Here is a 21,760-nt window from a genome sequence, read left to right as displayed (position 1 = left end):
TCCCCATTCGCCTGTACTTCCTAGAATCACCTCTAAGATGAACTACCCGCCCCCAAGTGCTTGTCTCAGCATCTGCATTAGGGGAATGCAAACTTGGTATATACCCTCCAAAGACAGAGCATTTACAATTCTACAACGAACGCATTAACTCACATGTCCTACCATAGGGGTTTGCTATTTATTCACCTATTAAAATTGGTGAAAAAAAAGTTTGTGACCGGGCGCAGTGGCTCACGCCTGTAATCCCAGCACTTTGGAAGGCTGAGGTAGGTGAATCACGAGGTCAGGAGTTCGAGACCAGCCTGACCAACATGGCGAAACCCCGTCTCTCCTAAAACTCCAAAAAATTAGCTGGGCGTAGTGGCGGGTGCCTATAATTCCAGCTACTCAGGAGGCTGAGGCAGGAGAATCACTTGAACCAGGGAGCAGGAGGTTGACAGTGAGCCGAGATCGTGCCACTGCACTCCAGCCCAGTCAACAGAGTGAGACTCTGTCTCAAAAACAAACAAAAGTTTGCTATTTATTCACCTGTTAAAAGTTACTAACGGTGGCTTTAAAAAAAAGTTGAAATGATACCCTGATTTGTCCTGGAAATAACCACTTGTCTGTTAAGATCACCTAAATACTATATCCTGTGTATTATAAAAATAATCTTCTATATACCATGTCTATAATATGTGCCATATTATAGTACAATTTTCTGAATATATATCCCTCTCCACTGTCATATTGTGAGTTGCATGAGGAGGGGACACAGGAGACACCCCTATTTCACAGGGTTAACTTCCAAAATACCAACCTTCTGAAACAGTCTCGGATCCTTTTTGCATGTCCAGGGGAAAATATTGTAGCTCCACAAATAAAAGAGAGGGCCAGTAGTGGTGGCTCCCACCTGTAACTTCAGTACTTTTAGAGGCTGAGGCTGGAAAGATCACTTGAAGCCAGGAGTTTGAGACCAACCTGGACAACACAGTGAGACCCTGTCTCTATACAAAGGTTTTTTTTTTTTTGAGACGGAGCCTTGCTCTTGTCACCCAAGCTGGAGTGCAGTGGCACGATCTTGTCTCACTGCAACCTCCGCCTCCCGGGTTCAAGTGATTCTCCTACATCAGCCTCCTGAATAGCTGGGATTACAGGTGCCCGCCACCATACCCGGCTAATTTTTGCACTTTTAGTAGAGACGGGGGTTTCTCCATGTTGGCCAGGCTGGTCTCGAACTCCTGACCTCAGGTGATCTGCCCACCTCAGCCTCCCAAAGTGCTGGGATGACAGGCGTGAGCCACCGTGCCCGGCCTATAAAAGTTTAAAAATTAGCTGGGTGTGGTGGCACATGCCTGTAGTCTCAGCTATTTGGGAGTCTGAAGCAGGAAGATCACTTGAGCCTGGGAGGTTAAAGCTGCAGTGAGCTGTGATCACGCCACTGTGCTCTAGCCTGGATGACATAGTGAGACCCTATCTCTTAAAAAATTTAAAAAAGAAAGAAAGGAAAAGAAAATAAATGACCAAAGAAAAGAAATCAGGCTAAGATAGCTCCATGAATGCAACCAGAGTGTTGGATGCCATTGAGGCAGGAGTCCCAGGTCAGTGCTGTGAGTGTATGACTTTCCCTCTTCTCTGGTAGCTTAATGCATTAATGGCCCCGATTCAGATCCATGGAGCCCTCCAGGGCCATCCCACTCAGCCTCTGGGCTCATCCGTGTGGTCTGCTTTGGCTAAGGAGATTTCAGCAGACTTAACACATGCAGAGGCTCAGAGAAGCCCTTGGCATTTCTGCATGCCTCTTGACCTCCTGGCCACAAGAACATGCCCAGACTGACCTGCTGCAGGAGGAAAAATACATAAAGCAGACAGAGCCATCTCAGGCTTCCCAGCAGTGCCCTCCTAGATCAGCCCAGAGTTGGCGAACCACCAGGCATATAACCAAGCCCAGCAGAAGCCCTCACAGACCTGCACACCTGTGAGCTAGATACACACGTATTGTTCTAAGCCACGGGGGTTTGTGGCTATTTGTTACACAGCATTACTGTGGCCATAAATAACTGATACATCTTCCTTGTCTAAAAATCGCACTTAGAGACAGGATGCCTGCACCATGGGTTTTGCAGTCAAATGCTGTACAAACAGTGGCACATGACAGTGAAAACTGCATACCTCTTCCGTGGATCTAACAGAGACTCTCTCCTCCACCAAACTTCAGTCAGGCTCCTCTGAGTCCTCTTCTCAGCTAGGCCTTGATGTCAGCCTCCCCCAGCCCTTGGCCTGCCCAAGCCAGTTTTAGCAAAGGAATCTGCTCAGTTTATCAAGAATCCTCCCACCCTTGATATCTGATCAAGTTCTTCTTTCCCCACCCTTGCTATCTACATCCTTGGTCTGCCTTTAGTGAGAATCTGATGAAACCAGTTTATCCAGAATCTCCCTACCCTAGCTGTTGAATCAAGCTCCTCTGAGTAATGTTCCATCTACTCACTCCCTCACTCCCGCTATAAATGCCTCGCTGTCCCTGCTGTGTGCAGAGTGGAGCTCAACCTCTCTGCCTTCTTCAGCAGTTTTGATCCCTATCACAATAGTCTTGAATAAAGTTTTCCTTGCCATTTTTAGCAAGTATCTGGTGAATAATTTTTCTAATACAGAGTTAAGACTTCATAGCTAACCTCCTAAGTAGATCTTCCAATATCAGAAAGACATCCAATTCTGGAGACTCTGAACAATCGGTAAATTGTCACCATCAACGTGATAACGAGACTCATCCATTTATTCATTTCTGCTATGAGTATTTATGGAGTGTCTGCTCTACAAAACAAACAGGAAGAGGACATGGCCGGGGCAGGCATGGACAGTGGGGTGTGTCCCACTCCAGCATGCCATGAGTAGAGTATAAAGGGGGTGAAGAGGGACTAAGAGAGCGCAAAGGAAGGGGTGACTCAGGACACTTCACAGAAGGGGAGACGGTGGAAATGGGGCTCCAGCCAACAGTTTCAGTGATTACAGAGTAAGGTTTCCAAGAGAAATTCTGCGAGGGAGGAGGAGACTGAGGAGACAAGTGGCGCGGAACACGTGCTACAGTGTGACAGCGGTGAGGGGACACGGGCACTCAGAGCGCCTGCTTTCAGGATCCCAGAGGCAGGGTCATATTTTAGGACAAGGACAATGAGTCACTCCAGATGCCTCCCAAATCAATCCTGAAGGAGAATAAAGAAAACGATGGGGGGTGGGAATTGCAAAATAGACAGCAACAGGGTACTTCTCCCGAGTCAATACTGCAGGACATTGCAATGAGCCATCAGTTACTAAGTGAAGTGCTCAAGACACCAAGGCCTTTGCAGGTGGCACAGTCCCCAAACGCTCCAGAAACAATATTTTCAGTAAGACCCACTTCTCAGCCTCTTTGGATTTCCACACAGTGAGAAATATCTATCCATCAGTTTCCTCCAGGCCGAATTTTCCCTTTCTGCTACCCCGTCAACCTACCCCCTACACAAACCTTGTTTCCCTTTATGTTAAACTATGTTTTTAATTATAAAAGCCATGATGTTTGTGAATGAAAAAAATGGAAAATCAGAGAAAGTACAAAAAAGAAATGAAAATTGTCCATTGTTTCGTCACCCAAGCCCGATCGCTGCTAATATTTTGGTGGATTTTCTTTCAGTCTTTCTTTGAGGCATAGTTGTGTTGGATTCTTTTATCTATGTAATCATGCGATGCATTTAATTTTGTATCTAGCTCTTATGACTTAATATTATATCTTATAGGGCCAGGCGCGGTGGGTCACACCTGTAATCCCAGCACTTTGGGAGGCCGAGGTGGGTGGATCACGAGGTCAGGAGTTCAAGTCTGACCAACATGGTGAAACCCCGTTTCTACTAAGAATACAAAAATTAGCCAGGCGTGGTGGTGCATGCCTGTAATCCCAGCTACTCGGGAGGCTGAGGCAGGAGAATCGCTTGAACCTGGAAGGTGGAGGTTGCAGTGAGCCAAGACCGCACCACTGCACTCCAGCCCGGGTGACACAGTGAGACTCCCATCTCCAAAACAAAAAATATTATATCTTATAAATTCAGTTTTATGATTAGTGTTGCTAGTGTGCAGTTTGACGTCCTATATGGTGTAAGTTTGAGCTTGTTACCACATAAAATTTCATGAAAATATTTTTATATTGTTTTGTATTCATCATAAATACATATTTTTTTAAGACAGGGTCCCACTCTGTTGCCCAGGATCAAGTGCAGTGGTGCAATCATAGCTCACTGCAGTTTTGAACTCCTGAACTCCAGCAGTCCTCCTGCCTAAGTCTCCTGAGTAGCTGGCACAAGTCACCGCACCCTGCTAATTTTTTAAAAAATATTTTGTGGAGATGGGGGTCTTGCTATGTTGCCCAGGCTGATCTCGAACTCCTGGCCTCAAGGGATCCTCCCACCTTGGCCTCCTAAGATGCTGGGATTACAAATATGAGCCACCACACCCAGCTATAAACACCTTTTTAAGGACAACAGAATCATCTATGGAATAGATGTCTTGGATAATGGTTCTGCGAACATATTTGTGCATGATAATCTTTAGAAATACTTCCTTGAGGTAGACTCCCAGAAGTGAAATCAGAAGGCCAAGGGGCATAAACATTTTTTAGGTAGGATGGTAAAGCATAGACTTCAGAGGACTGCCTGGGTTGAAATCCCACTTCCGTTGCTACAGGGTGATCTTTGGCAAACTACTGTGTGGCAGATGCACCTGACAGCAATAGCTTAAGCATCGTCTGAGGATAACCTTGATAACCTTGTGGTCTAAGAAGAATGTGAGTTCAGAGTCTTAAGTGAAGGAATCCAGGAGTGGCCAAACCCTTATCTAAGAAGGACACCCAATCCCCCAGCCATCCCTTGGAATGCAAGCTGTACAGGGGGTCAAGGCTCTTTGTTTGGGTTAAATGGAGGTTGCTAGGTGGAGGGTGCTAAGTGAAAATGCTATATCAACTACATGCTTTTCACAAATGCTAGTGGTTCTCCTGGCCAGCCTGCCGCCACTGGACTGTCCCTGTATGTAAGTCCCCCCAATAAACCCTATGTCTCCTTCGCTGTCTCCAGGTCACTTCTTCAGCTCTCAGACACAATGTCATCCCTACTGGAGTCCATCGGGGTTTGGCACAGCTACTTAACTGCTCTCTGCCTCTCTGTCTTCCACTATAAGATGGGGATGATGATAATAGTCCATCTGATACAGGAGCTAGAAAGAAATTCTTAGGCAGTTAGTGAGGGTAAGAGAGTCCTCGGCAAGGCTTCCCTTTTAATAAAAAGCAGCCCCCAAATCATTTCTTTTCTAACAAAGGGCAGCCTGAAAAATCAAGCTGCAGACATAGATAAGCAAGCCGGAAGCTTGCACAGGTGAATGCCGGCAGCTGTGCTAATAGAAAAGGGCTACCTAGTATCTCACGCGTCCGTGTGAAGAGACCACCAAACAAGCTTTGTGTGAGCAACAAGGCTGTTTATTTCACCTGGGTGCAGGCGGGCTGAGTCCGAAAAGAGAGTCAGCAAAGGGTGGTGGATTATCATTAGTTCTTATAGGTTTGGGGATAGGTGGTGGAGTTTGGAGCAATGTTTTGCCGGCAGGGGGTGGATCTCACAAAGTACATTCTCAAGGGTGGAATGAGAATTACAAAGAACCTTCTTAAGGGTGGGGGACATTACAAAGTACATTGATCAGTCAGGGTGAGGCAGAAACAAATCACAATGGTGGAATGTCATCAGTTAAGGCTATTTTAACTTCTTTGGTGGATTCTTCAGTTGCTTCAGGCCATCTGGATGTATACGTGCAGGTTACAGGGGATATGATGGCTTAGCTTCGGCTCAGAGGCCTGACATTCCTGTCTTCTTATATTAATAAGAAAAATAAAATGAAATAGTGGTAAAGTGTTGGGGCGGAGAAAATTTTTGGGGGTGGTATGGAGAGATAATGGGCGATGTTTCTCAGGGCTGCTTGGAGCAGGATTAGGGGTGGCGTGGGAACCTAGAGTGGGAGAGATTAAGCTGAAGGAAGATTTTAGGGTAAGGAGTGATATTGTGGGGTTGTTAGAAGGAACGTTTGTCGTATAGAATTATTGGTGATGGCCTGGATGCGGTTTTGTATGAATTGAGAAATTAAATGAAAGACACAAGGTCCAAATAAGAGGAGAAAAACAGGTATTAAAGGACTAAGAATTGGGATTACCCAAGACATCCAATTACAGAGTGTCCAAGGGGGTTCAGCGTAATTATTTGCTTGGCTGGCGAGTTTTTGGGCTCTATCCTTGAGTTTTTTTATGTTGTCATATACCAGGCCAGATTGATTTAGGTAAAAACAACACTCTTCGTTTAAAAATATAGAGTCCCCCTGCCTTTTTTTTTTTTTTTTTAGCAGTAAGTCAGGGCCTCTCCGATTTTGGAGGAAAGAGAAATGCAAAGCCAGCAATTATTTGTTAAAGAAGGATTAGAAACGGCTAGGAGAGAGTGAGTTTGATAGTGTGGTGGAGACAGCTGGCGAAAGCTAGAGGGTGGCATAAGAACGGGAACCAGAATAAGAGTATAAAAGTAAAGACTAGGACTTCATCGGGGTGAAAGTACTGGAGGGTACCTTGCCACTGAAGATCTTCTATCCACTTCAAGAGAGACTTAAGGGCGGTGATTAGAGGTAAAACCAGGCGCCACTAAATAGCAAGAGCCTGAGAAACTGCTTGGGTGATTTGACTAATAAAGGCCGGTCCATTATCAGACTGTATAGAGGTGGGAAGGCCAAACCGAGGAATTAAGTCTGACAGAAGGGAAGAAATGACTGCGGTGGCCTTCTCAGACCCTGCGGGAAAGGCCTCTACCCATCCAGTGAAAGTGTCTACCCAGAGCAAGAGGTATTTCAGTTTCCTGACTTGGAGCATGTAAGTAAAGTCAATTTGCCAGTCCTGGGCAGGGGCAAATCCCCGAGCTTGATGTGTAGGGAAGGGAGGGGGCCTAAACAATCCCGAGGAGTAGTAGACTAGCAGAAGGAACACTGAGAAGTGATTTCCTTAAGGATAGATTTCCACGATGGAAAGGAAATGAGAAGTTCTAAGAGGCGGGCTAGCGGCTTGTAACCTACATGGAAGAGGCTATGAAATGACGATAGAATAGAATGGGCCTGTGACGCTGGAAGGAGATATTTTCCTTGGTCCAAGAACCATTTGCCTTGTGTGGGAAGAAAGTGTAGGTGGGAGTTTCAGTGGGGGAGTAGTTGGGAGTGACCAGATGAGAAGGAGAAAAACTGCCATAAGGGATAGAAGTTGGATGGCTAGCTGCTTTTTTAGCTACCTTATCAGCATAAGCATTGCCCTGAAGCTGCTTTTTTAGCTACCTTATCAGCATAAGCGTTGCCCTGAGCAATGGGATCTGATGCCTTTCAATGGCTTTTGCAGTGAATGACTCCAGCTTCCTTTGGAAGTAAAGCAGCTTTGAGAAGAGTTTTTATTAAAGAGGAATTAATGATGGAGGACCCTTGCGTAGTGAGGAGACCTCTTTTTGCCCATATAACAGCATGGTGGTGCAGGATATGGGAGGTATATTTAGAGTCAGTATAAATATTGACATGTAATTCCTTTGCAAGAGTGAGGACTCAAGTTAAGGGAATGAGTTTGGCTTGCTGAGAGGTAGTGGAGTGGGGCAGAGCGGTAGCCTCAATGATAGATGTGGAAGATACTATAGCATAGCCTGCCTTTGCTGGTGTGTGGCAATTAGGCCTGGTGGAACTGCCATCAATAAACCAGGTGTGATCAGGGTGAGGAACAGGAAAGAAGGAAATATGGGGAAATGGAGTGAATGCCAGGTGTATCAGAGAGATACAGTCATGGGGGTCAGGTGTGGTATCAGGAATAATGTGGGAGGCTGGATTGAAGTCTGGGCCAGGAACAATGGTAATTGTGGGAGACTCAACAAAGAATGAGTATAGCTGAAGGATCCGGGGAGCAGAAAGTGTATGTGTAAGGTAAGAGGAAGAAAATAGATTTTGGAAGTTATGAGAACTGTAGAGAGTGAGTTGAGCACAGTTTGTGATTTTGAGGGCCTCTAAAAGTATTAAAGCAGCGGCAGCCGCCGCACACAGACATACGGGCTATGCTAAAACAGTAAGGTCAAGTTGTTTGTACAGAAAGGCTACAGGGCACGGTCCCAGCTCTTTTGTAAGAATTCCAACCGCACAGCCCCGCACTTTGGCTGTGTGTAATGAAAAAGGGTTGGGATGAGTTAGGGAGAGCTAGTGTGGGGGCAGCTTCTAGGGCTGTTTTTAAGGAACAGAAAGAGGAGTGGGGAAAGGATTTAGGATCTATGGGGTCAGCTAGGTTTCCTTTTGTGAGTTTATATAATGGTTTTGTTAGGATGGCAAAACCAGGTATCCAAAGGCGAAAGTATCCAAACCTGCCTAGGAAGGAAAGGAGTTGTTTTTTTGTAGAAGGGGTTGGGGTTTGAGAGATTAGTCGGACACGATTGGCAGGGAGAGCATGTGTGTTTTTATGAAGAATTATGCCGAGGTAGGTAACGGATGGAGAAGAAATTTGAGCTTTGGAGGGGGATACCCGATATCCTTTGGAGAATAAATGTTGAAGGAGGAGGAGGTATCTTGTTGAGAAGATTCAAAGGAGGGGCTACAAAGTAGAAGGTCATCAATATATTGAATAAGGTGAGAAGCGGAGGGGTGGAAAGAAAGTAAATAATGAGAAAGAGCTTGGCTGAAGTAATGAGGGCTGTCCCTGAAACCTTACGGCAGCACAGCCCAGGTAAGCTGCTGGGACTGATGGGTGTCAGGGTCAGTCCAGGTGAAAGCAAAGAGAGGCTGGGACAAGGGGTGCAGGGGAATAGTGAAAAAAGTATCTTTAAGATCAAGAACGGAATAGTGAGTTGTGGAAGAAGGTATTGAGGATAAAAGAGTGTACGGGTTGGGCACTACAGGGTGGATAGGTAAAACAGTTTGGTTGATAAGGTGCAAATCCTGAACTAACCTGTAAGACTTGTCTGGTTTTTGGACAGGTAAAATGGGGGAATTGTAAGGAGAGTTTATAGGTTTTAGAAGCCCATGCTGTAGCAGGCGAGTGATAACAGGCTTTAATCCTTTTAAAGCGTGCTGCGGGATGGGATGTTGGCATTGAGCGTGAAAAGGGTGACTAGGTTTTACTGGGATGGTAAGGGGTGCATCATTTGTTGCTAAGGAGGGAGTAGAGGTGTCCTATACTTGTGGATTAGGTGGGGAGATACAAGGGGAGGATGTGAAGGAGGCTTTGAACTGGTGAAAAGGGCAGCAATGAGGTGTGGCTGTAGCCTAGGAATAGTCAGGGAAGCAGATAATTTAGTTAAAATGTCTCAACCTAATAAGGGAGCTGGGCAGGTGGGGATAACTGAAAAAGAGTGCATGAAAGAATGCTGTCCAAGTTGGCACCAGAGTTAGGGAGTTTTAACTAGAAGCCTGTCCATCAATACCCACAACAGTTATGGAGGCAAGGGAAACAGGCCCTTGAAAAGAAGGTAATGTGGAGTGGGTAGCCTCCGTATTGATTAAGAAGGGGACGGGGCCGGGCATGGTGGCTCGCGCCTGTAATCCCAGCACTTTGGGAGGCCAAGGCGGGTGGATCATGAGGTCAGGAGATTGAGACCATCCTGGCTAACATGGTGAAACCCTGTCTCTACTAAAAATACAAAAAAATTAGCCGGGCATGGTGGTGGGCGCCGGTAGTCCCAGCTACTCGGGAGGCTGAGGCAGGAGAATGGCATGAACCCAGGAGGCAGAGTTTGAAGTGAGCCGAGATCGTGCCACTGCACTCCAGCCTGGGCGACAGAGCGAGACTCCGTCTCAAAAAAAAAAAGAAGGGGACAGACTTACCCTCCACTGTAAGAGTTACCCAAAGTGTCCATGATGGTCCAGGAGGCTTCTGAGGCGATCGGGCAGCATCGGTCTTCAGCTGCTAAGCCAAGTAGATCTGGGAAGAAGTCAGTAAGAGCCTTGGGCCAATTGGACAGTCCAATTTCCAGTGGGGTCCTGCACAGATGGGACATGCCTTAGGAGGAATCCTGGGCTGCAGGCATTCCTCGGCCCAGTGGCCAGATTTCAGCACTTGAAGCAAGATCCTGGGGGAGGAAGTCCTGAAGGAACACCTGACCGCTGTGGCTTAGGCGTTTTAAAGTTCTGTGTGCTGGAGATATGGCTGGGGTTTCTCTCACAGAGGAGGCAAGTAATTGCAACTCTTCTCTATTATTGTACACCTTGAAAGCAAGGTTAATTAAGTCCTGTTATGGGGTTTGAGGGCCAGAATTTAATTTTTGGAGCTTTTTTCTAATGTCAGGAGCTGACTGGGTAATAAAATGCATATTAAGAATAAGGTGGCCTTCTGGCCCCTCTGGGTCTAGGGTGGTAAAGCGTCTAAGGGTTGTTGCCAAACGGGCCATGAACTGGGTTGAGTTCTTATATTTGATAAAAAAAAAAAAAAAAGCCTAAATGCTAACTGATTTGGGAGAGGTTGGATAGAGAAAAAAAGAGCATTAACCTTGACTATGCCTTTAGCTCCAGCCACCTCTTTAAGAGGAAATTCTTGGGCAGATGGGGGAGGAACGAAACTGTAAACCAGACCGGGTATGAGGAGGGGAGGTGATAGAAGGATTATAGGGTTGGGGAGCAGAGGCTGAGGAAGAATTGGGACCTGGCTGGGCCGCATGAGAAGCAGACTGGGGAGAAGGGGAGAGGTCAGATGAGTCCGTAGAAGAGAAGGATTCAAAGGACTCTGAGCTTGGGGTGGAGACTGAAGGAACAGACAGGAGATAAAGAAGAAAGATTTGGGACAAGTCTCATTGGGAGCAGATACTAGGGCAGGACCAATGTGTACAGAATGCCTGGACATCAGGGAACTCAGACCATTTGCCCATTTTTCAACAAAAATTATCTAGATCTTGTAGGATAGACAAATCAAAAGTGCCATTTTCTGGCCACTTGGAACTACTGTCGAGTTTGTATCGGGGCCAAATGGTATTGCAGAAGAAAATAAGATGCTTAGATTTTAGGTCAGGCGAGAGTTGAAGAGGTTTTAAGTTCTTGAGAACACAGGCTAAGGGAGAAGAGGGAGGAGTGGAGGGTGGAAGGTTGCCCATAGTGAAGGAGGCAAGTTTAAAGAGAAGGGTAGAGACACGGAGAAGGGGGTGGGGAGCAGCCCTGGGCTGCAGGGTGGATGAGCAGCCAAAGCAGGCCTCCCCACAATTAACTTGCCATCAAGGGAATGTGGGTGAATGACAAAGGCAGCCGTCCCCACGGAGATCAGACACCGATGGAATGTGGGTGAATAATCAGGCAGGCATCCCCGCAATGATTAAACACCAAGGGAAGGCCGCCTTCCCGAGTCCATGACCGGTGCCAGAGTTTTGGGTCCATGGATAAAATGTGTCTCCTTTGTCTCTACCAGAAAATGAAAGGAATTGAAATTAAAGGAAGGGAGAGATTGAAGGATGGCGCCAAGATTGAAAGGAGAATGACGTTGAGGGATAGTGAGAGAGGTTGGAGAAGAGAGTGAAAAGAGGCCGCTTAACTGATTTAAAATCGGTGAGGTGTTCCTTGGGCTGGTTGGTCTGAGGACCTGAGGTTTTAGATGGATCTCTTCATGGAGTGAGGGTGAGGACAGGGGACTGGTCTCCTGAAGAAGTCTCACTGACCTGGGTCTTCGGCACCAAATGTCTCATGTGTCCGTGTGAAGAGACCACCAAACAGGCTTTGCGTGAGCAACAAGGCTGTTTATTTCACCTGGGTGCAGGCGGGCTGAGTCCAAAAAGAGAGTCAGCAAAGTGTGGTGGGATTATCATTAGTTCTTATAGGTTTGGGGATAGGCGGTGGAGTTTGGAGCAATGTTTTGTGGGCAGGGGGTGGATCTCACAAACTACATTCTCAAGGGTGGGGAGAATTACAAAGAACTTCTTAAGGGTAGGGGAGATTACAAAGTACGCTGATCAGTTAGGGTGGGCCAGAAACAAATCACAATGGTGGAATGTCATCAGTTAAGGCTATTTTCACTTCTTTTGTGGATCTTCAGTTGCTTCAGGCCATCTGGATGTATACGTGCAGGTCACAGGGGATATGATGGCTTGGCTTGGGCTCGGAGGCCTGACACGTAGGAGCCAGGCATATCCAACGTGGAGGCTTCCGTTTTCTTTGTCACCATGTGTGCAGCAAGCGAACAGGCAACATGGCACTGGCCAGGTAGAGAACACATCTGTATAAAAACAGATTAGGATGGGAGAGCCAGCTTCTTTGCATGCTATGTAAATGGAACACTTGGTCCAACCAATCTTTTGGGTCCTATGTACATCAGATACCGCCTCCTCAAGCTCATCTATAAAACCAATGGCATCTTGCTGGGAACCCAGAAACCCGTTCAGGACCCCTTCCTCTGCACAAGGGAGCTTTCCTCTTTCTTTTGCCTATTAAACTTCTGCTCTTAAATTCACTCCTTGTCGGTCTGCATCCTCCATATCCTTGGTATGAGGCGACAAGCCTTGCGTATGTACTTCAGACAATGGGGGTTGTTGTCAGGATTAAGTGAGATAATATATATGAAATGTCACAAGTAGTGTGAGTAAGCCCTCAACAAATGTTCACATTTATGATTGGGATTATTACCATAATTATTATTGTTTTCATCACTGCTCTGATATTTATTGATTTATACATTTATATGTTTATATAATTAATTATTGTGTATATGTTTATAATATGTTACATATTACTTATATACATTAATATTTATGTTTACAATATGTGTTGAATATATTTATGCCAAAAAACATACTTCCACTAGAATCTCGTTCACTGCAACAGCATTGCATATTATTTTATTTTCTTCTTTGCTGATTTGATAACAAAATATTCTAATTTGCATTTCTTTGAATCCAATTTAGGTTGACCTTTCAAAAGGCGTGTTTCATATTTTTCATGGTTTACGTTTGTTTTGTCAATTCTCTGTCCATATTCTTGGCCTACTTATGTATGCAGGTTGCTAGGTGGAGGGTGCTAAGTGAAAATCGTACATCAACTACATGCTTTTTACAATGGTAGTGCTTCTCCTCACCAGCCTGCCACCACTGGACTGTCCCTGTATGTAAGTACCCCCAATAAACCCTACGTCTCCTTCACTGTCTCCAGGTCACTTCTTCAGCATTTCCAACTCTTTCCAAACTCATACTGTCAGAGGTGTTCCAACCAGAGCAACTGCATCTTGAATAGGGGCTGGGCAAAATAAGGCTGAGACCTACAGGGCTGCATTCCCAGGAGGTTAGACATCACTAGTCACAGGATGAGAAAGGAGGTCAGCAGGACTGGCACCACAGATACAGATCACAAAGACCCTGCTGATAAAACAGGATGTGGTAAAGAAACCCACCAAAACCAAGATGGTGATGAAAGTGACCTCTGGTCATCCTCACTGCTCATTATATGGTAATTATAACACATTAGCACGCTAAAAGACAGTCCTACTAGCATCAGGACAGTTTACAAATGCCACAGCAACATCAGGAAGTTACCCTATATAGTCTAAAAGGAGAGGAACCCTCAGTTCCAGGAATTGCCTGCCCCTTTCCCAGAAAACTCATAAATAACCCACCACTTGTTTAGCATATAATAACAAAATAACCATAAAAATGGCCAGCCAGCAACCCTTGGTGCTGCTCTGTCTATGGAGTAGACAGAGTTTCTTTGCTTTTCCAATAAACTTGCTTTCACTTTATGGACTTGCCCTGAATTCTTTCTTGCATGAGATCCAAGAACCCTCTCTTGGGGTCTGGATAGGGATCCCTTTCCAGTAACAGCACCTTCATTAAAATATTCCTGATGTGAGCACATCCATTCTTTGCCAGGCAGAGTGGGAGGCCCTGGGGATAGAATGGAGACAGGGAGGGATAAACAGACATTCAATTGCAACCTGTCTTGAGGTGTGGGTGCCATGAGGTTATTTGAAAGGGGGATATTTCTAGTCTGGGGGATGGATGCCAGCTGCCCTGAGAAGGTGATGCTGGGCTGAGAGACTTGAAGGAGGAAAAAGGTGACAGAGAGAGGCAGAAGAAGAGGTGTGAGCGAGAGAGCCCAAACCACAATCATAGAAACCAGTCAGTTGCCACAAAATACATGAAAGTGCTTCCGAATTCTCAGGCAGCTAGGCCTTCTAAAGAAATGTAATAATGGCTGGCTGTGGTGGCTCATGCCTGTAATCCCAGCACTTTGGGAGGCCGAGGTAGGAGGATCACCTGAGTCAGGAGTTCGAGACCAGCCTGGCCAACATGGGGAAACCCTGTCTCTACTAAAAATACAAAAATTAGCTGGGCATGGTGGCAGATGCCTGTAATCCCAGCTACTTGGGAGGCTGAGGCAGGAGACTCGCTTGAACCCGGGAGGCGGAGGTTGCTGTGAGCCGAGATCGCGCCATTGCACTCCAGCCTGGGTGACAGAGCAAGACTCCATCACAAAAAAAAAAAAACAAGAAAAAGAAAAAGAAATATAATAATAATAATAACGGCTTGGCTCTTTCTAGAAGCTGTGTGTAATCCAATTAGTTCTCTCCAAGGAAAGACAAATGCACCAGGAGAGATTGAGCCTTAGGCTCACCAGCATCCAAGCTCTGCTTCCTGTCTATCTCCTCTTTAATTGTTTCAGTCAACAGAGCATTCCCTTGTGCTTCCAAAGTTTCCAGAAATGTGGCTTTTGACTTCTATGTTACACCTAGCAACGTATTTTAGGATCAGCCCCAATGGCTGGAAATCAGCTCACACTGGAACTTCTAGGAAAGATTTACTATTGGCTGTTAGGAAACACAAGGGCTTTCAACTTTCAGCCAAAATTTCCTCCTTTTCTAGATGCTCAAAACTGACCATGAGGGTCAAGGTTTTCTTCAAAATATGCAATGTTAATTCCATGTATTATACGGTTTCCAATAAATAATGTTGGAATGTTCCCCACTGTTAACTAGACCCTCAGATATTCAAGGGTCCTCTCCTGAAACCATTTCTGAGTCTGCTGGAATGTTTGAATTAACATAAGAAAAGAATCCAAAGGCGTAACTCCCAACCAGGAGAACACGATGACCAAATGCAAACAACATAATAGAAAAAGCTGGGCACAGTGGCTCATGCCTGTAATCCCAGCACTTTGGGAGGCTGAGGAAGGCGGATCACAAGGTCAAGAGATCAAGACAATCTTGGCCAATATGGTGAAACCCCATCTTTACTAAACATACAAAAATTAGCTGAGCGTGGCGGTGTGTGCCTCTAGTCCCAGCTACTTGGGAGGGTGAGGCAGGAGAATCGCTTGAACCTGGGAGGAAGAGGTTGCAGTGAGCTGAGATCCCGCCACTGCACTCCAGCCTGGCAAAAGAGTGAGACTCCGTCTCAAAAAAAAAAAAAAAAAAAAAGAAAAAGAAAAAGAAAAGAAATGGGACGGCATTTCCCTGGGACAGTCTTTGTTATTGCACTAAAAAGAAAAGCAGATGAAGGGATGTCAGGTTGAGAGAATCTACCAGCACCTGATCCATCCTGTAGCTTTGAGCTATTCTCCATCCTCTACTTTTTGTACCTTACCCATTACCCCTTAAATTATTTGAGGGCAAAAGTCTTTTTGAGTTGTCCTCAGAATGGAGACCAAATCAAAGGCCCCTCTTCCACCACTTTGGACAGGGAGAAATTAAGCTCCGGTCTCACAACTGGTGGCACAAAACCAGAAGGTTTTAGGGTAATTGCCTCACATAGAGTAAAAGTTAATTAACTGATCAGTCAGATATGAGAAGGGCTTCCTACTCCGTTTGTTCAGAACGCTCCTAGTTGCCATAGCACAATCAATAAGTCAAGAAGTATTTTTTCAGCTGGTTCTGTATTAAGTGCTCAGAGGCATAGTGGAAAAAAAAAATCGCCTTGCCTGCCAACAGCCCATAGTTTATTTGGTTTAAATGGTCTGAAATTGTCTCTTCAAAAAGTCAATGTCATAGGGAGAAAAGGTGGAGGGATAAGATTAAAAGAAACAGAACAACCAAACACAATGAGATAAACTTCCTTGGTTCTTGGTTTGAAAAAAAGAGGTAAGAAACACATTTTGTGAACAATTGCAGAAAATGGAATATTAGATGATATTAGGGAATTGTTGCAACGATTTTGTGATTCTGCAAGAGAAAGTCATTATTCACAGAAGATGCACGTGAAACCGCCCTTGCAGAATTACGACTGAGACGGTGAAAGAGAGCTAACTTAGCTGACTCTATCTTGCTTCCAACCTCCAAGCTGTCTTTGTTCATTCCTGGGCGTAGGCTGAACTGACTTTGGGAGAAACTTAGTTTCTAGTTTCTAGTTTAAACAAAGATGGTAACAGCCCTTTTCCCAAAGCAGACCTCCTTCTTGCCTGGGGACTAGACTAACATTAGCCACAGGATTAGAAATTGCGGTTTAGGAGTCAGGCAGCTGGAGGCTACAAGATTCTGACCCTCCCTAAACTGTTCCTAAGATCAGTGCTTGAGATATTTTGCAGACCCTGCACTTGATGCATTAGCTGGCACCACCCAGATGCATAAACTGGCTCATCTGATCTTGTGGCCCCCACCCAGGAACTGACTCAGCGCAAGAAGACAGCTTTGACTCTCTATGATTTCATCTCTGACCAATCAGCACTCCTGGCTCACTGGCTTCCCCACACCCACCAAGTTATCCTTAAAAACTCTGCTCCCTGAATGTTCAGACAGAAAGATTTGAGTAATAATAAAACTCAGGTCTCCTGCACAGCTGGCTCTGCATGAATTACTCTTTCTCTATTGCAATTCCCCTGTCTTAATGAATCAGCTCTGTCTAGGCAGTGGGCAAGGTGAACCCTTTGGGCGTTCACCTTGCTAAGGAAGTATTTAGGGGTGAAGGCTCATGATGTCTGCAATTGGCTTTCAAATGACTGGGCAAATGATATATAAACACAGATGGGTAAGGTGGGTGGATAGAGAGATAGAGATAATAGGTCATAAAGCAAATAGGGCAAAATGTTACCAATTGCTAAATCCAGCTGGTAGATACATGGAGCTCACCTTTCTCTATGTTTAAAACAGTTCATAATAAAAAGTGTTATCTATCAAACTGATTGTTTATAATATTACTTACAAGAGATATAATATTGCTAGTATGATACTCTTACTGGGGTATATGTCATCCAAGCTTTTTAAAAATCTACCTGCTCAGATGGCCGGGCACGGTGGTGCACGCCTGTAATCCCAGCACTTTAGAAGGCTGAGGCAGGAGGATCACAAGGTCAGGAGTTCAAGACCAGCCTGACTAACATGGTGAAACCCTGTCTCTACTAAAACACAAATTAGCCAGGTGTGGTGGCACACGCCAGTAATCCCAGCTACTCAGGAGGCTGAGGCAGTAGAATCGCTTGAATCTGTGAGGTGAAGGTTGCAGTGAGCCAAGATTGTGCCACTGCACTCCAGCCTAGGTGTCAGAGTGAGACTCTGTCTCAAAAAAAAAAAAAAAAACTACCTGTTCAGATTGACATTGTGTGAGAAAACCATTCTTTCTTCTGGGGAAACAGAAGGTCTGTTATTAAAGATATATAATAAAAACTACAATTAATGCTTTACTATTTTCAAACATTTTTATGTACATTATATCATCTAGATCAGGGGTTGGCAAGTTTTTCTATAAAGGTATATCTAGTAAATGGCTTTGTAGGTCAGTCTCTGTCACAAACATTAAACTCTGTCCTTGTGGTGTGGTTATGGCTATGCTCCAATAAAACTTTATTTGCAAAATAGGTGCCAGACTAGATTTAGTCCAAGGACTGTAATTTGCCAACCCCTGATTTAAATCCTCTCAATTATGGGTAGGTACTATTTTCATCCCCAGTTCACAGATGAAGAAACCAAAGCTCTGCAAGGTTGGTACTTGTTCAGCCAGTTGAATGATAAAACTGGCATTCAAGTCCAGTGTTCTTTTTTTTTTTTTTGGTGGTGGGGTGGGAACAGAGTTTCGCTCTTGTCACCCAGGCTGGAGTGCAGTGGCGTGATCTCGGCTCACTGCAACCTCTGCCTCCCAGGTTCAAGTGATTCTCCTGCCTCAGCCTCCTGAGTAGCTGGGATTACAGGCATGTACCATCACACCTGGCTAATTTTGTATTTTTAGTGGAGATGGGGTTTCTCCATGTTGGTCAGGCTGGTCTCGAACTCCCAACCTCAGGTGATCCACCTGCCTCGGCCTCCCAAAGTGCTGGGATTACAGGTGTGAGCCACTGTGCCCAGCCTCAAGCCAATGTTCTATTTCCACTATATCACATCTCAACAAACAAAACTGCCACACTGTCCCCCAGAATAACTGTGCCATTTTACACGTCTACCAGCAATACATATTTGATCCAGTCTCTCTGCATTCTTACTAGCATTTGATGTTGCCACTATTTTTTATTTTAGCCATTCTGATAGGTGTGTAGTAACATATCATTGCTATTTTGTGTTTTCCTAATTGCTAATGATGTTGAATATCTTTTCATGTTTATTTGTCAACTTTAATCTTCTTCAATAAAATGTCTCTTCACATCTTTTGCCCATGTTCTAATTAAATTGTTTGCATTTTTACTACTGAGTTTTGAGAGTTCTTTTTTATATTCTAGCTACAAGTTCTTCGTCACATATGTGGTTTACAAATATTTTCTCCCACTCTCGTTTGTCTTCTCATCCTCTAAAAGGGGTATTTTGCAGGGCAAATTGTTTTCATTTTGATGAATCCCAATTTACCAATTTTTCACTTTATGATCACGTTTTTGGTATCAGGTCAAAGAACTGTCTATCACTAGATCCTAAATATTTTTCTCCTGTTTCCTAAGAGTTTAAAAATTTTATGTTTTACATTTAAGTACACAATTCATTCTGAGTTAATTTTTGTAAAGATGTGAGACATAGGTCAAGGCTCATATTTTTGTCCATGGATGAATAATAGCTCCAGCACCATTTTTACAAGGAGATATCTTTTTTCCATTGAATTTTTTTTGCACTTGGGACAAAACTCAGTTAGGTATGTTTGTGTGTATCTATTTCTGGGTTGTCTAATTGGTCAATTGATCTATGTGTTTGTCAATACTATACAGTCTTTATTACTGTAGCCGTACAATAAGTCTTGAAATTGGACAGATCTTCCCGGGATTTTTTTTTTTTTTTTTTTGAGATAGAGTCTTGCTCTATTGCCCAGGCTGGAGTGCAGTGGCATGATCTCAGCTCACTGCAACCTCCACCTCCCAGGTTCAAGCAATTCTCCTGCCTCAGCCTCCCAAGTAGCTGGGGTTACAGGTGCCCACCACCGCACCCAGCTAATTTTTGTATTTTTAGTAGAGACGGGGTTTCACCATCTTGGCCAAGCTAGTCTCAAACTCCTGACCTCGTGATCCACCCACCTCAGCCTCCCAAAGTGCTGGGATTACAGGCGTGAACCACCACACCCAGCCCTTCCTGGGATTTTGATGGGAATTGTGTTAAATCTGTACAGCAATTTGGGGAGAACTGACATTTTTATTATGTTGAATCTTCCAATCCATGAACATGGTATACTTCTCCATTCTTCTTCCTGCTCACCAAGAAACCTTCTGAGAACAAATTGGCTTCTTCTGTATGTCTGCCTTAAAGAAGATAATGCACTACTCACCCTGGCATGCATAATCCAGTAAATGTGTAAAACTGGCCATCCCAAAGTTAAAACAATGAGAAACAAGTTTTCAATTAGTAGATTAACAAACTAAAAATAATACTGGTACCCATGTTGGCATGGGTTTGGGGAGACAGGCACTCTTGTACACTGTTGGGTGGGAGGGTAAATTGGTACAATTTTTTCCAGAGTACAATTTGACAATACGTATGGAAAAAAATCCTAGAATTTTGTGTACTCTTTGGCCCATCCTTCTACTTTTAGCAATCTACCTAGAAGATGCCAATTTATAAGACTCCATCTTGTGCCGGGCATGGTGGCTCATGCCTGTAATCCCAGCACTTTGGGAGGCTGAGGTGGGTGGATCACCTAGGTCATGAGTTCAAGACCAGCCTGACCAACATAGTGAAACCTCGTCTCTACTGAATACAAAAAATTAGCCGGGTATGGTGGCACATGCCTGTAATCCTAGTTAAGGCAGGAGAATCACTTGAACCCAGGAGGTGGAGGTTGCAGTGAGCCAAGACCTTGCCATTGCACTCCAGCCTGGGCAACAAGAGCAAACTCTACCTCAAAAAAAAAAAAAAAAAAAAAGATTCCATCTTGCTAGGAGACTCATTCTTGCTCTCCTGATGGCCTTGAAGAAGCAAGCTGCCATGTGTGAACTGCTGACAGGTAGCAAAGAGAAAAAAAAAATGGAAGCTCTCAGTCCCACAGCCATAAGAAAATGAATTCTTCCAACAGCTGAGTGGACTTGGAAGAAGATTCTTCCCCAGTTAAGCCCCCAGATGAGAACACAGCCCAGTCAACACCTTGACTGCAGCCACATAAGCCCTACGGATCTGGGCTCCTGATCAGCAGAAATTGTGAGGTAACATCTTGTTTTAAGCCACTAAGTTTGTGGTAGTTTGTTATACAGTAATAAAACTAATATACTATGTTAAGCAAATAATGGACCAGTGAAGAAAGATTTATACCAAAAAGCATCAATCAATATTTATACTCGCAAAAGTCAAAAATCAAAATGTCCCAAACCAGAAAATTAAATAAATTACAGTGTGTTACAATAAAAGAGTATATAGCCATTAAAAATAGCAGTGTATATTTGTTGATATAGAAGAACATTCATAATTTATTTTTAAGTTGAAAAATAGGCTAAAAAATATTATGTAGGGTATCCTATCCTGTTTTCACTAATATATTTATATACTATATATTTATTATTTGCATGTATGTTTATATGCATATATTTGTATAGGAAAAGGCTGGATATGGCTATGTATGTCTGACTTAAAGAAGATAATGCACTACTCATTATCACATGCATGATCCAACCAGAGTACTTTGTGACACGGCTGGCACCAAAGATATGTAGCAAGGGAGGCAGCCTAGTGTAGTGGTTAAGAGCTCAGCCTATGGAGGCTGGACCACCTGGGTTCAAATCCTGGCCCCACAATTTGCAGGCTGTGAGACCTTGGTAAAGTTACCTAATCTTTCCACATGTAGTTTCCCATGTAAGATAGGATGGTAGTAGTACCCCCTCTATGGTGATGCTATGGGATCCAATGGGCTGGTATTTGCAAAGCACTTAAAAAATAGTACCCGGCTTATCAATAACACCTGCTCTTAATGTTTATCTCTCAGTAGTGGAGTTTCTTTTTATTTTACTCAACTTTTCCCTATGGTGCACCATTTATGCAATTTAAATCAGTTGGCATTTTGACTTTATGTATCAGTCTCATGAAAGTGCTATAGATTGGGGATTGGGGAAAAGGTTACAGAGGCACAGAATTTAAACTTGATCTTGAAGGAGGAGAATTTCAGCAAGAGGGCAAGGGATGCCACTCTTCCCAGCTGAGGGAGCAGCTTAAGCAACGACACAGCAGAAAGAGGGCAGAGTGTTTTGATGATATGCCCAGAGCAGCTCTTATATTGAACAAGCATGACCCATCATATACAATCAGAAAGCAACTTGCTTTTTGTCTCCCACTGTCCTTCTGAGTGCACTCTGCAAGGACAATTCTCCTTCTTGTAGGTGAAGTATGGGGCAGATCCTTTACCTTTTCTTGTCACTCTGAGGTAGAACGGTTCTTCAAGCC

The 21,760-nt window shown here is 44.3% G+C and overlaps 1 protein-coding gene across 1 annotated transcript in view; it reads right to left on the bottom strand.

The window, feature by feature from the left end:
- Window positions 1-11,727: 11,727 nt before the first annotated feature.
- Window positions 11,728-21,760, bottom strand: part of ZNF664 (zinc finger protein 664) — a 102,728-nt gene continuing 92,695 nt past the window's right edge. Inside the window, exon 4 of the transcript XR_010122761.1 lies at window positions 11,728-12,226. The gene's annotated coding sequence lies outside the window, so the exon portion shown is untranslated. The remainder of the gene's footprint in view (window positions 12,227-21,760) is intronic.

This window comes from Pongo pygmaeus, chromosome 10 (assembly GCF_028885625.2).
Source record: "Pongo pygmaeus isolate AG05252 chromosome 10, NHGRI_mPonPyg2-v2.0_pri, whole genome shotgun sequence".
Classification (NCBI taxonomy): Eukaryota; Metazoa; Chordata; class Mammalia; order Primates; family Hominidae; genus Pongo; species Pongo pygmaeus.
The sequence above is the reverse complement of the archived record's forward strand: the minus strand, read 5'-3'. Positions and strand labels throughout refer to the sequence as shown.